Here is a 24,443-nt window from a genome sequence, read left to right on the forward strand (position 1 = left end):
AAGATAACTTATGTTGGCTCCCGCCTGGGGATGTCGTGGGTTCGAACCCTGACTGAGTCATGCCAAAGACTTATAAAAATGGTATTAACAGCTGCCTCGCTAGTCGTTCAGCAATTAAAAGGTTAGTGTTAGGACTGGGCGGCCTAGTGTCAGGATAATGTGACTGGATAACAATGTGCTAGACATCACTATAAACTACCACACTGCAGACATCGTAGCGATATGACTGCAAAATTGTTAAAGCTGCTCTAAAAATCCAAATCACACACACAAACACGAACACACACACACACACACACACACTCATGTCGGCTCAGTATCAAATTATTAACGATGGTTTTTGAATGTGTGTACATTTTTTTTTCTGTACTAAGCATACGTATCTTAAATGCACGTGCTTTTCGTTTAAAGAGGCACTTGGAAGAACAATGCAGGTTACTTTTTCAAAGTTTATACGCCCACATATCCGCATCCAGATAAACCGTTTGAAATATTTTGTTTGATATGTTTGATAAAACGCGATTTCTTTACAAAACGATTTAAAATTGGACGGCCGTAAATTTTAGTAGGGAGTAAAGTGCTTAGATACGGCATATGACTGCCATATGATTTCTTCTTTGACCACGGTATGAAAGTACTAAAACGACTATGGACTTTGGTTTCGCTCAATACATAGCTTACTGAGTTGTGAAATACTGATCATATCGCACAGCTCAGTAAAACAATACATTGAATTGACCCTCACATCCGAAGAGCCAGAATGGTTTAGTAGTGAGTTCCACTTTAAAGGCAAGTTCATTCAAGTGAGAATAAAATGTTTTCTAGGTATCTAAATTAGGTTGAACCGTCAAGCGTTTTGTTATTTTTGCATGTGTCATAAAGACACTATAGCCGATTGTGTTTGGATTTTTTATTATTAAAAGAAATGTTTCGAAGCAGACAAAAGGGGTAGGTAAGTCTTTTTGATCTAGGCATTGTTAAATTTGTCTTGCATCTTTGCTTTTCATTTTCGTTGGTACATCCAAAAGTCAGAATAAAATTTTAAGAAACTTAGGGTATGTACGATGTGTGTTCAAGTTTCCGTTATAAGTTGTGTTAGACTTGAGTGATTGTTTCTTTGAATATGGGATATTTCCCCCAACGTAGTAATTGGCCAATTGCTAGAAGTTATAATGTACAGCATTCACAAAACTTATAATAATATAAAATGGTTTCGTAAAATGGACATAATTTCTTAACATAAAGAATTATCGCAATATGCCCACGTATAAATGTTTGGTCATCTGAAATAGGAATAATTCTGTGTGTTAGCTTTTGGGGTTCAGCTTTGTTGTACGTGTCATAAAATAAACAATCTACGGTTTATAAAAGCTCATTGATCCAAATGTAAATCAGATAGAGCCATGCAAATATGAAATTAAGATCTAGTAACTGTGCGGTCATTCGTTGATTAGAAGAAAAATCATTTGTGATATTAATCATTTTTAAGAACACTTCAGTTGACAACTGCTGTTGTCTTTAGGTCTTTGAAAATAAAAGAAATATTGGCCTCAACCTAGCCTCGTGCAGGTGTTTGATTCGCTCGGTGATAAGGTTTAATTAGATCCCTTGCGTGTAATTGTAACAACTTTACTCTACTTTGTTTTCACCAGGGACGCATATTGCCGAGGAGATAAATCCTAAAGTATAAGGTTTCATATGTCCATTCTTTGGATTGGGAAAAACAAAACACGTAGACCTGTTAAAGTAACGTCCATGTTATTATTGTAAGAATGATTGATATTACTGTAATTGGAAGTGGAAGGCTTTTAAAGCTGATAATTATGAAAGTAATCTTTTACGTTCACGTCAGAGATTAATACCATGGTTTCAATCTATCAGCGATAAGCTTGTGACTTACGTAAAGGAAGATTGTTGGTGAGATGTCAGGGTATTAACTTCTTGCATAAAAGATGTTTGTGCATTGTTAAGAGTTATAACAGTATGAAAACTAAATGAAATTAAAAAGATGGTGCATTTTGTTACAATAGTTTATGTAAAGTTTGTTCGAGGTAATAACAAAATTACATAGTACCGGTGTTCGTAAAATATTTATTTGAAGTATTTCTCGAATATGTGCATGTTGAATATCATGCATATTTCTAAAGCATACATACAATATATGTGTAGATCGTTGAGTAAACTGTTATATCATATTATTTTTTAAAAGTAAAGAGGGTAACTGTGATGTGAAGTGGGAAGACATCGGAGCCATCTAATGACTTGGTGTAAATATACAAACATTTCATATGATCTCCAATACTTTCAGTTTTGTTACCATTTTCCTTTTTCAACAATGCCCTTCTTTTAAAATCTTGGTATGTAGATAGTTCTCTTTTATTATTTCATAACAAGATGTTGTTATTACATCAAAACGACGTACAATATCTCTCATAGCTCCTAGCTTTTCAGTACCTGACTTTGATGAACTATGACGTAAAGGCGATGTAACCAATAATTAATTACGTCATTCTGAGATGAGCAGTTAACATGAAACGGTCATTAGCGAAGATCCTTAATGCATAAATAATAGTGAAAACATGTACAAAACGTGTCATGCAATAACTCATGCTATATCAACCATCCAAATGAAGGGTGCACGCGTGTCTCAGTACCTAGTTTCATAGAACCCATATAATCAATATTTGAACTTTCAGACCACCTGCTTATGAAGACCACTTCTCGACGGTCCCCTGAGTAGTCATTATATACAGATTTTACTACCTTCCACCACCGATTGTAGTTTGTTTTTGTTTTGTTTTGCTGTTTTGAAATATTTTTTTAAAAAAGTGCATCTGAGTATGGTGATCAGTCTGAGTAATTCGTAACGGTGCTACGAAAATCGAATGAGTCCATGCGATGGTCAGTAAATCTGCAGAAGGTTACTTATTTCATTACACTCCAAGACGCTGCCGGCGCCTTTTATCCAACTGGATAGAATTGGTGATAGAAATATGTTTTAAAAATCTTGAGAATGGAAACTTTGTGTTGACTGGATTTTTTAGTGATTAATACAAGTGCACGTAAAATGGGATTAAGTTGATTAAATTATTTGCTTCACATTTAATCATAAAAGGTCCTTCGCTTATTGCAGACGACATATAAATTGTCCACAATGAAATCTAAAAAAAATCCTACATATATTGCAGACGACATATAATTTTCCACAATGAAACCTAAAAAAATCCTACATATATTGCAGACGACATATAATTGTCCACAATGAAATCTAAAAAATCCTACAGATATTGCAGACGACATATAATTGCCCACAATGAAATCTAAAAAAATCCTACATATATTGCAGACGACATATAATTGTCCACAATGAAATCTAAAAAATCCTACAGATATTGCAGACGACATATAATTGCCCACAATGAAATCTAAAAAAAATCCTACATATATTGCAGACGACATATAATTGTTCTAACATACATGTAGAAAACTGTCAGAAATTCATGATAGTGAGACTAATATACATACATTCATCGGTACTCTAGAATAATGAGACTAATATGCATACATTCAGTGAGACTAATATATATACATTGAGTTGGACTCTAGAATAGTGAGACTAATATACATACATTCAGTGAGACCAATATATATACAATCAGTGGGACTCTAGAATAGTGAGACTACTATACATATATTCAGTGGGACTCTAGAGGAGAAGAAAAAAGAAACACATAATGGAATGTGAAAATAATGGAGTTTACGATTATTCAATCTGAAATGGATTATTTGTTCCAACTTGAGTCAGATTATATTATATCTTTTACTATGCATGCAGTGACTAAATGTCAAGGAAAGGTTTCTGACAGCACTGTCTGACAGGCATTTTCTTTCAACGAATAATACGTACAACCTTGTGACCTTTCCTGACGAATATTGCTTTCAATACATTTTCCCATACGTAATACTCATAGCGTTATCGGTTCTATTAGGTTAGGCCATACAAATATGACACCAAGGTCAAGGCGAGCTTGTGAAGATATCTCTGGTGCTCTCACTATCAGCGATTGTTTATCGCCATAATGTATGTTGCATGCACTTTTCAGGCCTTCAAGGACATTATATCTATATAAACGGTTCGCTTGTTTCACAGGGTCAATGACATTACAAATATAACCTCTCAAATTTTATCTGGCTAAGCCAGGTGAATAAACTTCGGATTGCACCGAACAGCCGTTTCGCAATGCACGGATGAAGAAAAAAAAAAGACTTATATATGCGTCGGCAAAGCATAATAAAGACATAATACTCGTACATACTGGACTGAGAGACATACGGAAATGTATTAATTAAAATTTAAAAAAAGAGTGTCATATAGTCTGCAAAGTAAATGGATGAATAAGCAAAAAAATAATAAAAAGTGGAGTAAATTTGTATAAAATCTTTTTTTTTTTTTAATCTACCAGTCTTTCATGAGCGAGTTACCTCAGTGGTAGAGTGCAAGATTTGCAAACCAAAGATCGCATGGTCGAATCCTACACGGACCATCATGGACCAGATACCGTGGTTTGTCTCTGGGTTTTTCTTCCTTTGCCTCATCACTAAATAGTCATTTATGTGTTACTGTGCTATTAAACACAAGTCAGTGAAAGAGCTGTCAGTCTGGCACGCTGTTAAAAAATAAAGTGTGGTAATGTCTTCTTTTAAATAAACACAACACTTATTTCTATTGTTGTCGGTCCTAATAACTTGTACAGTAAATAATATTTTTTTGTTTTACTGGGGTGAAATGCATGATGCTAAAATGAATAGTACCAAACAGAAAAAAAAATGAATCCGGTTTTCGTTATATTTTGTTCAGTGTGTCTCCAAATTGGAAATAATGTCATGACTCATTGACAGACTCTACAAGAAGTAAATAATTTTGTTTATTTTGTTTCCACACTGTCGGTGCAGTACAACAGTGGTGTGTACATGTCCTGATTATTATTTATTTATTTATTTTTTTTTTTGGGGGGGGGGGAATATTCAAAAGATAGTTTTGCTCGCCAAACGATATTACTCATAATTAAATTTGCTGGTGGATTAAAAAGAGCAAAAGAAAAAAAAAACCACGAAGGCATGTCAAATGAATACATGTTCATGCCAACAAAAATGGTCTGTCTCATTCATGCATGTCAATTATTACCTTAATTTTTTATTGTTATAAATCCAGATCATTATTAGAAAGATTGTCCTATGAATTTATTACTTTATGGATTACATATTATTCTGGCACAAACTTGGCGGTGAATGTCTTATGACATGTAGATTCACGTAGAACAACTGCGCAAGCGCACGCGGCACGCGCGCGTGTGTGAATAGGCGAGCGCTTGACTCTTTTAGTAAAAACAAATTTGAGGTCTAAATTAATTCCATAATTTAAAATAATGGAATAGCTGATGTAAAAGCCTACAAACAAATATTTGACAAGACTTGTGTAAGTATATCACATTTATGTGTGAGTACGATTCGACCTTCTATCACGTGAGGTTCGATTCATTCATTGGTTATGAGAGGGCTCGTATATGATCGTCTTCTCTCAGTTCGGATTCCAACTTGAATTGTTGTCTAAACAACCATTATGACAGCAAATATACATAACCCTTCAAGAATAGTTCTTCGTCAGCTGTTCAGGAAGTTTGATCGCAAATGCTATTGAGTGTATCATCTCTTTCGGCACGGACCACTTCCGGTCAAATATATGTGCAGACGCCATTATTCAAAGCCATTACCCGCTTTAATGCTTCATTAACGTTTGATAAGGATCCGATATCAGATCCAGGGAACGGGTCACTTTAGCGGTGTTTTATTTGTTGGTTCTTTGGGGAGATAATATTAATGGAGGCGCATATCTTTGAACACGTTTTGTGTCGAAAATGAAGAAACCACTTAGTGTTTTATTTTCATCGACATTAGTAAATTGCATCCGCTTCAGATAACGAATATTTTGCTGAATGGGAAATACAGTCGCATTTAAACAAGGTATTGACAGTTGGCGAATTTTGCGATATGTCGTTACCTTCTGTCTGCTATATACGATCACATTACTTAGCAGCTGGTGCAAGAAAAAAAAAACTATAACCCAAAATATTTGCACAAATTTTTCAAGCCATCTTGGCAGAAAGACAACGATTAGTCATTAATAATTATGTTTGAAAATGTTTTACACATTTTAATTGGTTGTCCTTAAACCCTTGAGGACAGAAACCATATGAAGAAGAAAATATTTTCACATATGTTTACAGATGTTTATTATATTACCTGTCATCAGTTTCATAATAGCAAACTATTTGGAGTGTTAAATGATATTTCAAAACAATTGGATCTTTAATCAAGGATACATACGATAACAGCGTCTATCAAAATATTTTATAAACGAATATATATATATATATATATATATATATATATATATATATATATATATATATATATATATATATATATATATATATATATATATATACTTTTGAACTTTTGTCAGAAGGCAAGAAATCAAGAAATCACTGCATCGAATTGCATTGCAAAGCGAATAATATATTTCCAGTTTGTTGTATAGAACTTTAAAAGTTATAACGTCAGAAAATGAAAGTTTTGTAAAATATTGAGATTTGAATTATATTATATTTGATGATTCAACTGGAAATAGTATCATAGTGGATTGAAACTCGCAGAATGTGACTGTTTGAAACACTTGTAAAATACTTATTTAAGCATTATATTAAAAGTATTTATAATTGCTAATGTATGTATGTATGTATGTATGTATGTTTATAATTAACTACAGTTGGAGTTATCAGTATAGTCCATACGGATTCATAAGTTTTGAATTACTTAATTTTTACCAGATAACATTTAATTACATTTTTAAATTCTCTCTCTCTCTCTCTCTCTCTCTCTGGATTAATGTGCATTTCGTTTGTACAGTATATGGCAGTTTTTATGTTAGTCTAATTTTTTCTCACTCAAATTAAGCTCGCCAAAACAATTAATTCAGCTATAGTGAACTAAGTTGTCTTTGTCCCATGAAATTCGTAATGGTCTTCAGCTTTCTAATTGTTTTAATGTGAAATATTTAGTAAAATTCAAAGTAAAATTCAAAGTAAAATATGTATTAGTAGGTTTTAAATACTGATTTCAAGCTGAACAAGTTCACATTCTTTAAAAAAAAATGTTTTGTTGAATTTTGCAAAAATAGACGATCACATATTTTAGTCAACCTTGTATAATGTTGCTGAGTGACATTTGCGGATTTCTTCCAAAAGTGATCGACGTGATCCATCGATTCCTGTTTTTATAGCCGACTTAGATAATTGTTGTTTTTTTGTTTTTTTGTAAATTCAATACTTGTTTTTAATGTTTTTCGACCATTTTGAGGAGATAATTAGGAAAATTGTTTGTAAAATGTTGAACCATCAAATCCTGATTAAGGTTCCCTATATGATATTATCTATATTCCAATCTATGAAGTTTCTGCAAGAGGATTACTGCAAACTCGTCTATTGTTATACAATTAAGTAGAAGAAGCCTTGTGTCAAACTTATACACATACCAAATAGCTTGTTATAATTTGGCTCTACTCTTTCGTTTAAATGGACACTAAGACAAAATAATACAAAGTGATTTCCAATATAAAGTTAACGCGATCAAGGAACAAAACGAATAGCTGCTTATAGTTTTGTACATTGCATCTGTAATTCGTTTACTTCACAGAATGTTGGTAAAAAGCTCATAAGCATGTTGAATTGTTGTTTTAAATCATGCCGACGTTAAATAAATCTTATCTAACCCCCATGCCTTGTTTACGTTGAAAGCCAGCTGCCTGTTTGCCATATAGCAAGAGTACGCAATGCAGAGGGAACCAAGAATTCAGGGAGCCAAGAAGCCCATCCAAACAAATTATTTTGCACCCTATAAAAAGAAACTGGGAAAAGGCAATATACCACCCATCAAATACCGTAATTTGGGACCCGCAAAATTGCTATTAACATCGCAGGGGCCCATCAGAAAGCTTTGCACAGGGACCTTAATATCTTAGGTGTATCTCTCGAGGATATTTATAATTTGAATGTGCCATACCTAGATTTGCAAAACCATTGTTTCCTTTATGGATATTTATGTGGCAAACAGATGGTGCATAGAAGGCCGAACTGAAGTTAAGGGACAGGGCCCTATTATGTGACAGATCTTTATCATGTTATTCGAAAGGGTTGATGCTTGTCGCCCTTGCGAGAGGTTTATCACGCATCTCAGATGTACATTAAGGTACATTCTAGAAACAGTAGATAATCGATGTATTGCATGGTAGATAGACAGGAAAGAGAAATAATATTCTAACCTCCAACAAACAGTGGACCAATCAAATCACGACTTATGTGCGGGAAAAATTGAACCTAAAACATCCATTTCACATTGGTTCAGAAAAGCGATACAAAACGTATTAAATAACATTTACTCCATACTTAAACGATTAAAAGAATGGCGATGTCCTTCGTGTACGCAATACTTCTCACAGAATGAACGAGTTTAAAGCGTTTGCTGTATCAAATCATCGAGCGCACGGAATGCCCAAACGAACAAACTTCGAGTTTTAGTGTTCACGCGTCGAATATCTGTTACCATCCATGTTTAATGAGAATCGAGTACTGTTTGACACGTTCACGTGCGCTGTTCACTTTCTTGCTCGAACGTTCGATAGATTTCCTTGAAACCGTTTATTATATGCCTCTAAAGTAATGTAGGGAAAGGCTCAAAATCTATCATGACGTCTTACATAAGGGTATGGGGACAATGTGATTATTACGTATAACACTGAACGAAATCTGAAATTGTACACTAATAGCAAAATACGCCTACAACTACTTCACCAAAGTTTGACTGGGGTCATTTTTAATAACATTTTCAAGGTAAAATTACGCATATACTTAATATATTAAAATTGGAACGTCGACGAAGTCGAATGTACGGCTTCACCGGTCTTAAACACCGAAATTATTCTCCTTTATAAAATCTCTCTTCCAATATCTTCGGACTACTCCGAAACAAATTAAAAAGGACCAAATCAACAAACACCAGTGTGTCAGAGGAAAAAGTCTAATCTAACGTCCTGTGACAGGAAATCATAAATTCTAAAAGCTTTTCTTGACCCTGCAAAAAAAAAAAAAAAAAAAAAAAAAAAAAAAAAAAAACACAGAAACTCTAAAGATAACGGCCTGGGGCTGAAATATTTATAATTGTTTTTGTCTGATGACGACCAGAAAAATAGGCACGTATCTTATATATATTTCGAGTTCTGGAGTACACTTTATTCACCATTTACTGCTGCTGCATTTATGCGCCACCCCATATTTCCTTTCTTAACCATTATAATTCTGGGTCACCCAGTGGCGTAACTGTCTCACCACGGGCCTCACATGAAACTTTTTGTACCCCCCGCCCCGCCCCTTTAATGTCGCTTTATTTTTTTATTTTTTTGGGGGTGGTGGTGGTGGTGGTGATGGCTATTACACCAATACGGCTGGGCCCCACGGCACGGCTGTTCCTGCTACCACGGTAGTTACGCCACTGGGGCCACCCCTTCTCACTTCTTTTACAATTTTTTATATATATATATATATATATATATATATATATATATATATATATATATATATATATATATATATATATATATATATATATATGTATGTGTGTCTGTGTGTGTGTGTAGCCGACAGCATTCAAAAAGTCAGTGGCCGTTATAGTGTTCAGTGACTGTATATTATGTATCTTAAAGCAGATGTAGGAATGGGTCACTTTATCAGTGTTTTATGATTTGATGGTTCTTTCGGAGGATGATGTCAACAGAAGATCAATACTTCGAAGATGCTGGTCTGCCAAAAGTAAAGAAACCCTTTTCTGTATATCATTCTTTAGTCACGTTCGCAAAAGAATGCATTACTACATGGAAATCAAAGTAAATTTACAGAAGATCTTGTAAACTTTCGAAGCTTGAGATATACAATTACTTCATTTTTGCCAGGATGACTTTATTTAGCGGTAAGGTGGAAGCAATAGGTGATCTAACGAAGTAGACTCTTTGAATAGTAATAATAATTAGCAATTAACTTTTTATACCTTAAGGTTTCTGGAAGACTTATTTCCACTACAGCGTTTAAACAAAACAACAAATATTTCTGGACCACTTTTTTACGCACAATTTCTATAGTTTTAATCGGAGGTCGAGACCACCACTAGTTCCCCTTTTTTGTTACAATATTTTTAACGTTTCGGGTATCTACATATAAAGACCTTGTTAGCACCTGCGTGCTTTATTTAAATATTTGATGACAATATGTTATGATACCATTACCATACTGAAGCTATACAGACTATAACACTCCCCGTTTCATAGCATGGACAAGTCTGACACTAATTATGGATGTTTCACGATATATATATATATATATATATATATATATATATATATATATATATATATATATATATATATATATATATAAAATTAAATTGGTAACAACCAGTGTAGTACCAAGGAAAATCTCTAGAGATACGTACAGAATGTAATCAAGCGCTAGGTTCAATTAAGTCAAAATGTACACTGCCCTCTATTAAAGTATTGTTTTAAAAATATGATGTAAAACGTCCCCCCCCCCCCCCCCGAAATGATCGAACATGCTGGCAAACCCCTGGTTAAAGATTTTGTTTGTCTACTGATTTCATTAATAGAAATTTAAAAAATATACTGGTCAATCTTATACATGTACGATGCATATTCTCAAATATTAAAATCGAAAAGAGGAAGAAAACAAATGTATGGCTTCACCGGACTTAAACATCTTGAATATTCGTAATTATAAAAGTACGCTTCAGATCTCTTCTGGCTACTCCAAAACAAAGCGTGAAATGACCAGGTCAGTAGCAGAATCATCGCAAGTTTGCGCTGGACGAAACGTCGCCCCTTGGCGAGCGTCGCTTACGGGTTCCTCCATCCTCAGAAAAAAATACTAACCCTCGAAATGACCCTCCCCCTCGGGTCGTTTACCTATATCGCCCGTCTCCTACCATGGCCCTAGTCAATAGAGACGAGTAGAAAGGAATAGCTGAAAGTCATAATTACAATGACTGCCATAATAGTATAGATTAAACAAAGATCCATAAAAGAAACGATTGCCAGTTGTGGTCAATCCCTTCTAACTTTATGACAACTGAATTTAATAATAAACAAAATAAAAAGATATGCTGGACCACCCTTTTACATACACGATCGTATTTCTGCCCATATTTGCCTACTGTTGCATTTTGTTATCTTTAAATTACGAATTATAAGTTTAGACTACACTACCTATCGGTAGAGACCGTATATCGTTTCTACCGTGAGGTATGCTGATGAAATTGGAAACATTGTTGACTGCAGCAACAATTTGAAAAATTGATTAGATACCTTCAGATTGGGATTTAAGACTGCCACAAACGCCGAAGTGTAAGAAAAAGCAATATGATTCCAGAAGCTGATAAACAGTGTTAAACAACTCTTCAAAAGACAGACGATGTAAATGAAGAAGAAAACACAAGTCTGGTCTGTGTTCACAAGAAGGATAAGGATGGTGGTGTTCTTGTAAACACAAATGCGCATGCTTAAAACAAACAAAGACCACGAAACATTAATTTATGGTAATGGTTATAGTTAGATAAGTTTCAACAATTTAATTTTCATAAAATTAATTATAAATTTATATATCCCCTCTGTTGCCGTGTCTACACCTCTGAGCATTACTACAAATAACTAGTTAATAATGAGAACAATTACACGAATAGCTAAATAACTCACAATCTGCCCAGCTGTTTTTGTTTTTCGAAAAGCCAGTCTATTTACACTTTGAATAATTCCAGGCCACGTTGCTACTGCCTTTGTGGATAACCTTAACAAATAGTTCGCAATATATTTCATGCCTTTACCATAATGTGTCTAGAAACAACAGTTGATATAGTCAAATGGGTAGTTGAATAAATGACAGACCTATTTTTCTTTGAAAAATCACATCAAACCTTTCAACTAATAGTAACTTTTCGCTAAACATTTCCATTGATTACTTTCAATTATGTCCCTAAAACGTCACTCCAGGTCTGTTGAACATCTAATTAATTGTGCACGTTTATTTATAACATTACAAAACTTCTTAAGGATCTTTCTTCGTATATAGCATATAATTTCCCTATCCTTTCATTTTTTTAAAAAAGAAGAAATATTTGATCACAGTCATTTACATATGTATGTTATGGCTGGTGCAAGTGATAATTTAATAGCAATAATACTAAATTTACAACTCAACTGGTACTAGAATTTATACTGAGTCAAAGTATTGCTTCTTTTGAAAGTAATATTCTGATTTACTCTGACGACCTGTTTTTGATACCTTTATCAAACTTACCTTCTGTTTTATTTTGGTTCTTTGTCCTTTAACTCAATATTTTTGTATCATTTCTTCATCCTGATCTTAATTTAAGAGAGTTGGTTTTTCTCTCCCTCCATCTCTCAATCCCCCCCCCTTCCATCTCCATAAGTATATATCTTATTTATATTCATCGAGGACGTCAGTATAGGCATGTTAGTTTCCTTAAAAAAAGCAACAACAACGCAAATATGCTAGATATAACAAGAGTCCCTAGAAGGTGCTGACATTCATCTGACTGAAAAGAATTTTCTGGAGTTCAATATAAGACATTCTTCCTTTTCAACACTGCGTGCAGACGCCATCTCAGCTATAATAATATTTTCGAACTTTCTGCTGTGGTGGACATATTGGACGTTAAACTGACATTGTCATTTATGACCAACAAGACATCATACGCAGTCTTCTAGTGGAAAACACATGTTGATATGATTTCCGATTTTGAAGAATAAAGATACCAAGATGTTTAAGACTGATGGAATGGTGGCCGTGTTGGAAATCTGATTGGCACCATTTCCATTTAGTAACAATTAGACATCATAGGAAGCCTTTTGCTGAAAAGCACCATGTCAATACCACAATTTTCAAGATGAAAATCAGATTGGCACCATTTACAATGGCCATCAGATCCGGGTCATTTCATTTATTACCAACTTCACATCCTATGAAATATTTTAATGAAAACCCCATGCTGATATGACTATCCATTCAAGAGAAGTAGTGACACTATTTATTTTCAAGATGGCTGATGTGGCAGCTATATTGTATGTCCAAGCAAAACCATTTTCATTTAGGACCAAGTGGACCAATTACTGAATGTGTGTGCAAAGTTATATGATAATCCTCCAATTTATTTAGGAGAGGTAGCGATAACAACTTGTGCTAATGGACAGGCGGACGACAAACGATGGACAACAGACCATTCCATAAGCTCCTCTGGTCTATGACTGGTACAGCCAAACATGGATGGCTATGTAAAATGGAATGCAACAAATTGTATTACATCAGCGATAACATAGAAACACGCACTGTTTTAATTCCATTTGTTCTTACAAACCTGAACAAAGTAAGAAGTGGAACAACTGTAGTCTTGGCAATAAAAAAAAACATGAATGTAGTGTGTTTCAAACATCAATCTAACGTTCTCGTGACTGAGCTATAATTTCGATGTCTGCATAACAAATTACAACGCTATATTGGTAGGTCTCAATAAACATAGATTTATACACTGACCTACTGATTCAGCTCCAGTTTGTATGTTTTTTAAACCCCCAAAATGATTATAATTTCCTAAAAAAAATTAGTAATACCAAACTTATTCCAATGGAAATTATTTGTATCTGCTAGCTCAGATAGTCCTATTAATTAATTTTGTTTTCATGGTGATTTTGTTTCTTACAATAGTAAGTCATTGTCAGTAATTACACTTCCATAATCATTGTCGGTAATTACACTTCAAAAGTCATTGTCAGTAATTACACTTAATAGTCATTGTCAGTAATTACAATTTAATAGTTATTGTCAGTAATTACACTTTAATATTCATTGTCAATAATTAAATTTTAATAGTCATTGTCAGTAATTACACTTCAATAGCTATTGTCAGTAATTACACTTCAATAGTCAGTGTCAGTAATTACACTTAAATAGCCATTGTCAGTAATTACACCTTAACGTTTATTGTCAATAATTAAACTTTAATAGTCATTGTCAGTAATTACACTTCAATAGTAATTGTCAGTAGTTACACTTCAATAGTCATTGGCAGTAAGTACACTTCTAATATGGATACTAATGATACAGGTAACAACTAAACTGATGGGGAGAGTTTTACTAAACCTGTTGTCAATATTGATGAATGTCCTACTTTTGATACATTGTATGTGCCTCTAGTTCATTGTCGATTTCAAAACCCAGATGAACTTAATGTTTGATTCTGAAGTGACAAATATGCATATTTCCACAAAGAGATGTATTTCTAATGAGATACTTCAGTGCTTGGCATCTTACTGAAGATGATTTCATAGACCTTGATGATTTTCTCTCACGACAATTGAATTCTGATTACACTGTGCGTGGCAACTTTGAGATTTTATCTACATTTGATCAAATACAGTTGTGCAAGACGTTGCTCTCCGCATGCTATTCTGATAAATAATGAAAGTAACAGATAATTTGAAACTTAGAAAAGTAATAATCTTTTTATTTTGAATGGCAGATGTCTGGAGAATTTTAACTTTGGGGCACCATGATTTTGGAATATTTCTCACATATTATTCATTACTTCTGCATTTGCTTACAAACATATTACTAATTTTAGCATTTTGGAACTAGACCCACTCGGCACAGACGGAATCGCTTTGTTAAAAAAAACGTTGACATTTAATAATAAAACCGCCTGCCAATGCAATATACTTCCAAGTAAAATTTCAGGTACTATAAAAACTGGAGAGAAAATAAAAGTTTCTCTACATTAAAAAAAAGATAATGACAAAATAAATTAGATAAACGCAAGTATAAACTATGCCCAACAAAATATAATGGGTTAAATGAGGGAACGATCAACAATATACGTGAAATAATATGTAGACTTTACGTGATTCAGCACGAAAAGCAAAAACATGTACTTTGGGGGTAAGTGAAAATGTTAAAATTAAGGTTAAGGAACAAAATGAGCGCAAAAGTTCAATATAGCTAGAACACTACACAATGCGAATGATAATAGATTCGTAGAATTATAATCGGACCATGGATTACAATACTTACAACAAGAATCGTATCATCCAATTAAAGTTGAGAGCAAAAGGCAAAATATTTGTGGAAAATTCAAGCTAACTGAATCATTGAAGCATATCATTTTTTTCTTCAACTTGCTATTTGATCCAGTGAATAGTGCATGCTCTTGGCTTGAAAGAATTAGATAAACAATTTATAAATGCACCAGTATTTCCACCCAAACCTAGAACTACCATCGAATAAAAAAAAAAGTTCAGTATTTTCGGAAAACTAGTCACTGCGATTTTGAATTTTGGACTTGAATTTTTTTATGATGAAAACCAATTGAGATTAAAGCAAAATATTCTACATCATGGTGAAATAGAGGACAATTTTCCATTTATAAAACAAAGGCCCCTTTAATTGATGACAGTAAAATATAGACCCCTTTAATTCAGAGTAGCAGGCTGGACTTGGATGTCATTCAGCTGTGATCTGAAATTTGTTTTGGAACATTTATAACTTACAGCATGTCAAAGTACCATGTAATTTATGCAGGTGAACAATGAGAGTTCTACTGTAATAGTTGCTGGTCAGAGACGACTAAGTTGGTCATCAGTTATATTCTCATTTGCTTCTCAATAACCTTGAAAGGTTTTTGCAGAGCTACCAATGTACTGAAATAAACACTGACCCCATACGTCATTATGCTGGTAAATTCCTTAAATTGTTGACATTTTATATGCAAATGATACTGTAATCCTACATGCGCATGCATATTCTTTAATTTATGATATTTACAAATATTTAAATTATGGAAGACGAGCATAAACCATACCAAAACCCAATTTATGATCTTCGGTTTAAAAAAAGTAATAACCACAACGTTTTCAAACTTGGTAGAAAAAAACCCCACCCCAACCTATATGTAACGAATTAAAATATATCGAGGTATTTGTTTTCAGGTACTACAGTTTGTTATAAAGCTATGAAATAAAATATTGAACATATCCACGCATCATTCATACATAATGACAAGTACCGTGCCAAGTCTGCTTTCGTAGTGTGAAAACGAGTTTTTCTTTTTTCTCGACAATACCATGTTATTAAATAACTGCACAAAGAATTTCTAAGAAACATTGCAAAACTCTGGAAAGCATTCCTATTTGCATGATATTTTGTGAGATTGGAAGAAAACCAATTTTTATTTGCATTGTTCTGTAATGATTGGGTTTAAGAGTTCAAAAACAAATGAAAAACACTCCAAAATCTATATATAAAACAAATAATATAAAATCACGTATAACGATTCAAATAAAGGTCAGAGCATTATCATTTCTGTCGGTCAGTACCCACCCCAGGTTAACCAATAACCGCAAAGCCACTGTTGTGAAGACATTGAATGGGTGGTACGTACATAAATGGTACACGAACGAAGAGAGAAGGGGAGATAATAAAGTATTATATTTTCAAACAAGACTTGAATTTGTTGTTGTTATTTCGCAAATATCCTTCAGTTGATGCCATTAAAGCACTTGTGTGTTCATTAGTATTTTCAAGACTGGACTATTGTAACCCAATTCTGTCTGGTTCATCTCAATGTCTACTCCAGAGACTTCAAAAAGTTCAAAACACAGCTGCTCGGATCATCCTGATATTACCACGATCAGAGCACAACTCCCCGCTGCTCTGTCCCCTAGACTGGCTATCCATTTGATCCAGAATCAAACACAAAATTTGTTCTCTGTGCTACGTTTCACTGACCGACTCCAGTCCAACATATCTATCCGACCTCACCCACGTGTACACGTCAGGAAGATACTTACGCTCCTCTTTGACAATCGTATACTCATTATTCCTACTATGAAAACGAAGTCATATGGACAATGTTCTTTTGCATACCAGGGCCAAGCAATGTCGAATAAATTGCCCACTGAACTCAGACACAAAGACACAGTGATCCCATTCAAGAGTACTCTTAAAACTCTTATGGTACGTGTTTAGGCTCGAATAAACATTAACACAAGAAAGAGTGAAAACAACAAGCTTTGAAAAAAATTATAATAATTTATTTTCCTGGAAAAATTCTGTATAAGTGAAAATATATGAAATTACGGTTTAAGAATTAAATCCAAAAATAATTCAAGAATAATCCACGAATAAAATTTTTGAAGTCCTAATAACAAAATGTTCTAATGATTTCAAATTCTAGTCCCGACGAAGAATCCAAGATGGAAGACGACGTACGCTGTACCCTGTAGTGTTGAAGTCTACAGTTCCTTGTAGAAACTAGAATTATCACTCCGGTTTTGGAAATTTGAATAAATTGTTATAAAAACTGCCCTTGTTCAACAATTTCACATGAGCACACTATTTTTCAGGAAAAAGAATTATTCATTTTGGAATCCAGGTAATTTGAAATAACTCCAAACAGCACAACATACAACTTCTAGTATAAGATGTCCAGCTTCTACTGAGAATAACTCTCCAAAACAAAGGTATATCGTCTTCTAAAACGCAAAAAGGGGGTCATGTGATCATGTTCCATAACTCCGTAGAAATTAGGTACTTGTTAAAGATCACGCACACCCAGTGTGGCCCCGACGAAAACCAATCATTTTACCCTAAGAAATAAAAAATAAAATAAAATTATTGTTCACATCTAAAACACGTATTCCCATCATAACCTCGACAACAACCAATCATTTAAAAATAAAAATAGAACTTATTTATGTGAGTGCTACCAATTTTGAATCAAGGTCAGGATCTAGATCAACACTTGGTGTTTATAAAACGAACGGTCAAGGTCAAACTATTTTCTGGAAAAAGTATCATCTCCAGTGAATAAATTTACATTACAATAGCATGTAATGAAAACAAATATTAAAACTGACAATTAAATTGAATAAATTAATATTAAATCAGATATAATTAAATCAAATATACATAACAAAACTCACCTATTTCGACTGCAAGAACAAACTTAAAGACCTAATAATGTTTCCTACCTTAAATATTTTTAGCATATTTTTTAATGTTTTCTAATTTCATGGTGTTTGTTTTTTTGTAATCATATCATTATATAGTCTTTTGTGTTATATGTGTTGTCTAATGTTGAAAAGTGCTTAGAGCTTCTAAAGATGAGGCGCTATACAAAATTCTCATTATTATTATTATCATTATTTTCTCATCTTCAAGACTGGGAAGTATGACTAAAGAGCGTCAAAATGTCCCGAATGATTTGATTCACTTTCAGTTTTCTGAAGGCTGCATTTCCGTTGGCATAGTTTTGTAACATAGAGATCTGTATAAGTCTGAAAGACCATACCAAGTGGTAAGCAATATCTTTATGTTTGTGCAAAACATAAGTTTAGAATTTAATCATATTTTAATGTAAGAAAAAGCTAGCTGTAGACAAAACGAGTCACCAATCAGCATGAAGCACACCACTAGCCAGATGGAATGTAGTTTAACATTAACAATGCCTTGAGATTTGCCACTCATTATGCTGCAACACATGGGCATTTAATCGAGTCTTATAAAAGGTTATTCACTAAAAGCAGAGCTTAAAACAGTGGAAAGGTGTACAATATATGTTCATCTTACATTTATGTCATGAACTGTTTACCTGAATATATTTTCCGTTGCAAAAATATTTTTTTTTCGTGTGTGTAAATAGTCTGTTTGGATTGCCACAAGCTGTCTCATCTATAACGTAATATACCCTAGTTTGTGTGTAATAAATAAAGTATGTTGATCTGTCCAGTTTTTTTTATGAAGAAATAGGACAAATATGTATAGCAAATCTCTTTCACTGATAAATTGTCATGCTAAGTAAAGAAAATGGCATGTTGCAACTTATTATTTATATTTTAATGCTTTCTAACTGATAAATTATTTAATCCTAAGATACATCTAGCATTTTCTAAAGGGGAGGTTATTCACAGAACTGTTTAATCTGAATCTTTCTGTGTTAAACTCTAGTCTGTTAAAAGCAATACTTGAACTTTAGAAACTGATTTAGACCAGGTCAATGACAACCACTGAAAAAATGGCGGAGACCTTGTTAATTGCCGATGCTTAAGACATAGTTAATCCCTTTTTTCAAAAAGTATAATTTTTGTAACTTTCCTTTGGCTTGTAGGAAGAAAATCTATACTGGATATTGCAATGTTTTTAAATTTGAAAAAATTACAAGACATTTTTATAGTAGAATCTAAGAGATTAAAGGTTCCAGATGCCGTCCATGGAGACAAACAATTTAGCCCAAACATTTAAACCATATAAACTTACGAACAACTGAACATCAGTTTTTGACATCAACATTGTTGCCTTCTTATTAAACCCAATAATCTGATTAATAATATCTGGATTTAAGGCAGTATAAAGATATATATTGTATATTCTGGAGAACATTCATTAGCTTAACATTCAAAGTCAGTTAAAGTGCGCCAATTACAAATATCGGGGTCACAGACGTTTTTTTGATGACCAATAGTATATTTTTGATGGGAATTTGACTTTTAAGTTAACCCCTAGGCAATAACGAGTTGAAAAAATAACAATAACATTCTGTTTGACTCATTTATTGGTCAACACGGACTCATTTTGAAGCCTACACAGTAAAAACCATTGTGTCACAAATTTGGGGTACTAAATTTATTTACATGGCAAGAAAATTTGTAGCGAAATAAATAAGTGAAATAAGTCTTCTATGATAGAGAATTGTCTGAATTTTGATAAAAACACTCTGTTTTTATGTCAGTATATTTGGAATTTAAAAAAAACAACAAATTATTTGTGTCCCATAAAATGCTGTGAATTACGTTACAATTTTATGATAGCCGTATTGCAAACATATTTGATTAATACAGTAATGGTACCAGAACAAATATGTACATTAATGCTTCGAAATATTTATAAATCATGATTTAAAGGTGTAGGAATAATTTTGTCCTAAAAACCAGTCTTTGATTTCAATTTTTAATTTTTTGCATTTAATTGTGAATTACGTTACGGTACCTACCTCATAATAAGTATATGGTATATGCGTCAAACACTGTGAGTTATAAACACACTTATGTTAACCATAATTGCCATATAAACATTGCTTTTAGCTGTTGTAACATTTCTCATATATTTGAAAATGCTTATGTCCGTGAATTACGTTGCGGTGAATTACGTTACGGTATATTCAGTAAACATGGTTTAAAACTATTTCCTAGGAACAAATTACCTGGAAACATTATTTTCTGACACCGCCTAACATACGGGCGTTTATTGAAAAACGGAAGTTGCCAAGCGGGAGACATTTAAAACATTTTCTGGTGTAAACATTACCATCACTCGTAAGTACACATTTATTTAACAAGAAGAACACTTAGTATATAACATCAATTGTCAGCGAAAATCATTATAAAACGACAAAATATATAATATACCGAAGAACTGTGAACATGGAATATTGATTCCATTTGTATTTACGTCACGTGAAGGCACACAGTTTAGTGTAACGTAATTCACTACTGTGTAACGTAATTCACCAACATCTAATGATTTGCATATTTCGTTAACTGCTTTCAGGAGATGACTAGAATGAGCAATGCTGAACGGCAAAAAAGATACAGAGAGAGGAAAAAGGAAAAAGAAGGCGAAGAATACCTAAAAAGGGAGGTACAAAGAGTGAAACGATATTATGTACCAACAACAGAACTTTCTGATCGATCATTGTCTAAAAGACGGAAGAAGATACGACAATGCATGCGAAAACATCGTCAAGGGAAAAAAAGCACACAGCACCGCCAGCAAGATCAGAACGAAACAGAAATGAGATCTAACGAAGAACCTGGACCATGTGACTCAACAACAGATAGGGAAGTACCAAGCACATCAACCCCTGGACAGCCTTTTTTTGTCAAAATGAATTTCAACGAAAAGAAGCGTAAAAGGAGAACAAATAAATCTCTATCAAGAACAAACAAGAAGATAAAGACTTTAGACATGAAAGTTAAGACACTAAACACAAGAAATGCTACACTTAGAAAGAAAGTACAACGATTGAATAGAAAACTCAATAAATCTTCATCACGTGTAGATACAATTAGAACTCCACAACCAAGTACTGACACTGAAACAGGTGTTCCTAGTACTACCACACCGAAAAGTCGAGCTATTACGGAAGTAAATCAACTCAATATGACTCCAAGATCAAGAAAGAAAGTACGACAAAAACTCCTTTTTCAAAATTGTTTAGTTGGAGACACTGAAGAGGCAGCACAGAGATTGAAAGGAAAAGCTAAAATAAGAACAACATTGGGAGTTATATGTGGTAAACTTATTCACCGATACAGAATGGGCAGGCAGATTAGCCGAAGTCTTGGAGTACATAGAAAACAGTTGCTTAAAGCAAGGGTAGGAAAGAGCATTAAAAAACAGCGACTTAATGCTGAACGACAATCAATGAGGACAAGAGTTAGGCTGTTTATGGAGAGGGATGATAACAGCACATGTCTGCCAGGGAAGAAAGATGCCAATAGAGGAGACGAACACCAACAGAAAAGAACATTGAATGATTATATTTATAACTTGCACAGAAAGTTTTTAGCGGAAAACAGCGACACAAAGATAAGCTTGACAACATTTAGAAGAATGAGACCTAAACATATTAGCGTTGTCAAATTTAGCAACAGAAAGACATGTTTATGTCAACGACACCAAAACATGGTTTTAAAGTTAAAGGCACTTAAAAGTTTGGGCATTCCGACCTCCGAAAATCCAGATGTTTACGTCGAGCAAAGGTCAGACGAAGAAATCGTCGAAGGAATAGAAAGTATCAGCGAAGAAAAGATCAAGTTTTCAGAATGGAAGAGGGTAGACATTGAGAAAAACGGAAAGTTCTTTAAAAGAATGCAAATAGTATCAGTGGAGAAAAGTAAGACAGACTTTGTTGCACTTTTGAGATCAGAACTGACAGAATTTAGGAAACATATTCACAGAGTCAAAGAACAATACGGTCAGTCAAGACGTTTGAAAGACATATTGCCGACAACACATGTCACATGGATTTCGCAGAAAATTATACTTGCGGGTTTGCGGAAGAAATCCAGTCAGCATATTTTGATAAGAATGCTGTCACGTTGCATCCATTTGTAATTTATACCAAGGATAAAGAAGATGAGGTAAAGGTAAAGCATAAATCACTAGTAGTAGTATCTGATGAGTTGTCTCACACTTCATCGACAGTCTTTGCAATCATGAAGCATGTTGTAAAAGAAGTGAAAGCTGTATTACAGAATGTTGAAATGGTTCACTATATGACGGACTCGCCTACGTCACAGTATAGAAACAAGCAGATTTTTTCTATAGTAGCACATCATGATACGATCTTTCCCGGTATTAAAGCTTCCTGGTTATACTTTGAAGCTGGACACGGGAAAGGCCCCTGTGACGGGGTCGGGGGTACTGCCAAACGACTAGCTGATATGGCCTTCAAAAGACACTCGGCAATAATTCAGTCAGCAGATGATTTTTTCCAATGGGGGAAAACACAGGAAAATAGCGCACTTAAGTACATATTTGTCCCAAAGTCTCAATGTACAGAAGCCCATGAAGAACTCTCGAATCTTGTCGGAAAGCAAGTGAAGGGTACTATACAGGTACATGCAGTTATTCCACTTGGAGAAGGCAGCATTGCCGTGAGGAATACGTCATGCTTTTGTGATAAGTGTTTCGTCGACGGTCAACCAGTACCAGCATGTGATGGATGGACAGTACATCAGATGAGCGAAACCAACATAGTCCAAAATTCAGAAGCTGAACAAACAACAGGACATGATGAAAGTGAACAGCAGGCTACAGAACTAATGGAATGCAATAAAATAAACACAGATGAACTTTATCAAGTCAACACATACGTAGCAGCGATTTATGAAAGCAGGTGGTACGTTGGACAAGTTTTAGAATACGACGAAGACGACCAGGAATATAATATTAATTTCATGGTGGCTGGAAAAAACTCTTTCAAATGGCCTGCGAAACCAGATCAGATTTGGATACCAAGTTCCGACGTATTGTGCTCATTGGATGAGCCGATAAAGCAAGGAAAGACCCGCAATATGTTTAAATTCTCAGGACGAGACCTTGAGAAGGTCAGAAATCTATTTGACAGACTTTGACTGTACATCATGAACATGCAACAGGATATATACTGAAGCGACCATGTGCAGTAAAACGTTAGTGAATTACGTTACAGCATCATTTGTGTTTTATACAAGCAATATAACAGTATTGAGTACACAATCATTTGTTCCAAAACATTTAATGGTGTAAAATGATCATAGCCCATTGTTTATCTTTGTTCAAACCGTTGTGAACAGCACAATTTCATTTGTGAAACTTGGGATTTTTGAATATTTCTTCGCGTTGGGAATTTAATGTAACATTTTAAAAGATTTTATGTTTTATGTGTTAATATAGTTGCAAAGATATTGCAAATCATTGTAACAAAAAATAATCATAACCCAAAAGTTCTTTTTTTCTACAATGGTTCCAGTTTAAACATAAATAACAAGGATATATATTTTATGGACTTTTGTGAACTACGTTACAAATAGTACTACTTCTGTAAAGTCTAATAAATATCTGTTTGGTAAAGTTTCAAGTCATATTAATTGTTAAGTATTATCTTAAATGGTTAACAAATGCACAGATTTAATTAAATGGTCTTTAGACTTTAAAATAAAAGGGTATCAACATTGAAAAATAGCCACTTTTTCTTAAAAGCGTCTATTTTCCTTTTTATTGTTTAAGTATAAATGAGTTGACCGATATGTTTTAGAGTTGGTTAGTGTATTGTTTCTTAAATGTTTTATTTGGTAAAACAATCATATATCTATCATATAAATGTGTTTTATAGGCAATTGTGGTTCTTTTTACGATAAAATAGATTTGATATGATTACAGTAGTAAGAAGTAACGTAATTCACCATCCAAAATACCCCCACATGTATATTCATGTTTTTCTTGGTGTGAATTTGTTATTCAAGAGCTACCTTTTGTGTTTTCTAATTGTTCAAATATAGTTCTTTCAAAATAAATACATTTGTCTTGTTTTCAAAGCCGAAAATCTTCAGCCGTTTTTCGTGTGCAAATGGCGCACTTTAACTGACTTTGAATGTTAAATGTAAAATGCTTCGCATTGTTGAAAAAATGGCACAAGGCAGATAACCCTGAGGACCA

At 33.8% G+C, this 24,443-nt stretch overlaps 1 pseudogene; it reads left to right on the top strand.

The window, feature by feature from the left end:
* The first annotated feature begins 20,748 nt into the window (after positions 1-20,748).
* Positions 20,749-24,068, top strand: LOC149804845 (uncharacterized; annotated as a pseudogene).
* Positions 24,069-24,443: the final 375 nt, after the last annotated feature.

This window comes from Sinohyriopsis cumingii, chromosome 2 (assembly GCF_028554795.1).
Source record: "Sinohyriopsis cumingii isolate HCF-2022 chromosome 2, ASM2855479v2, whole genome shotgun sequence".
Classification (NCBI taxonomy): domain Eukaryota; kingdom Metazoa; phylum Mollusca; class Bivalvia; order Unionida; family Unionidae; genus Sinohyriopsis; species Sinohyriopsis cumingii.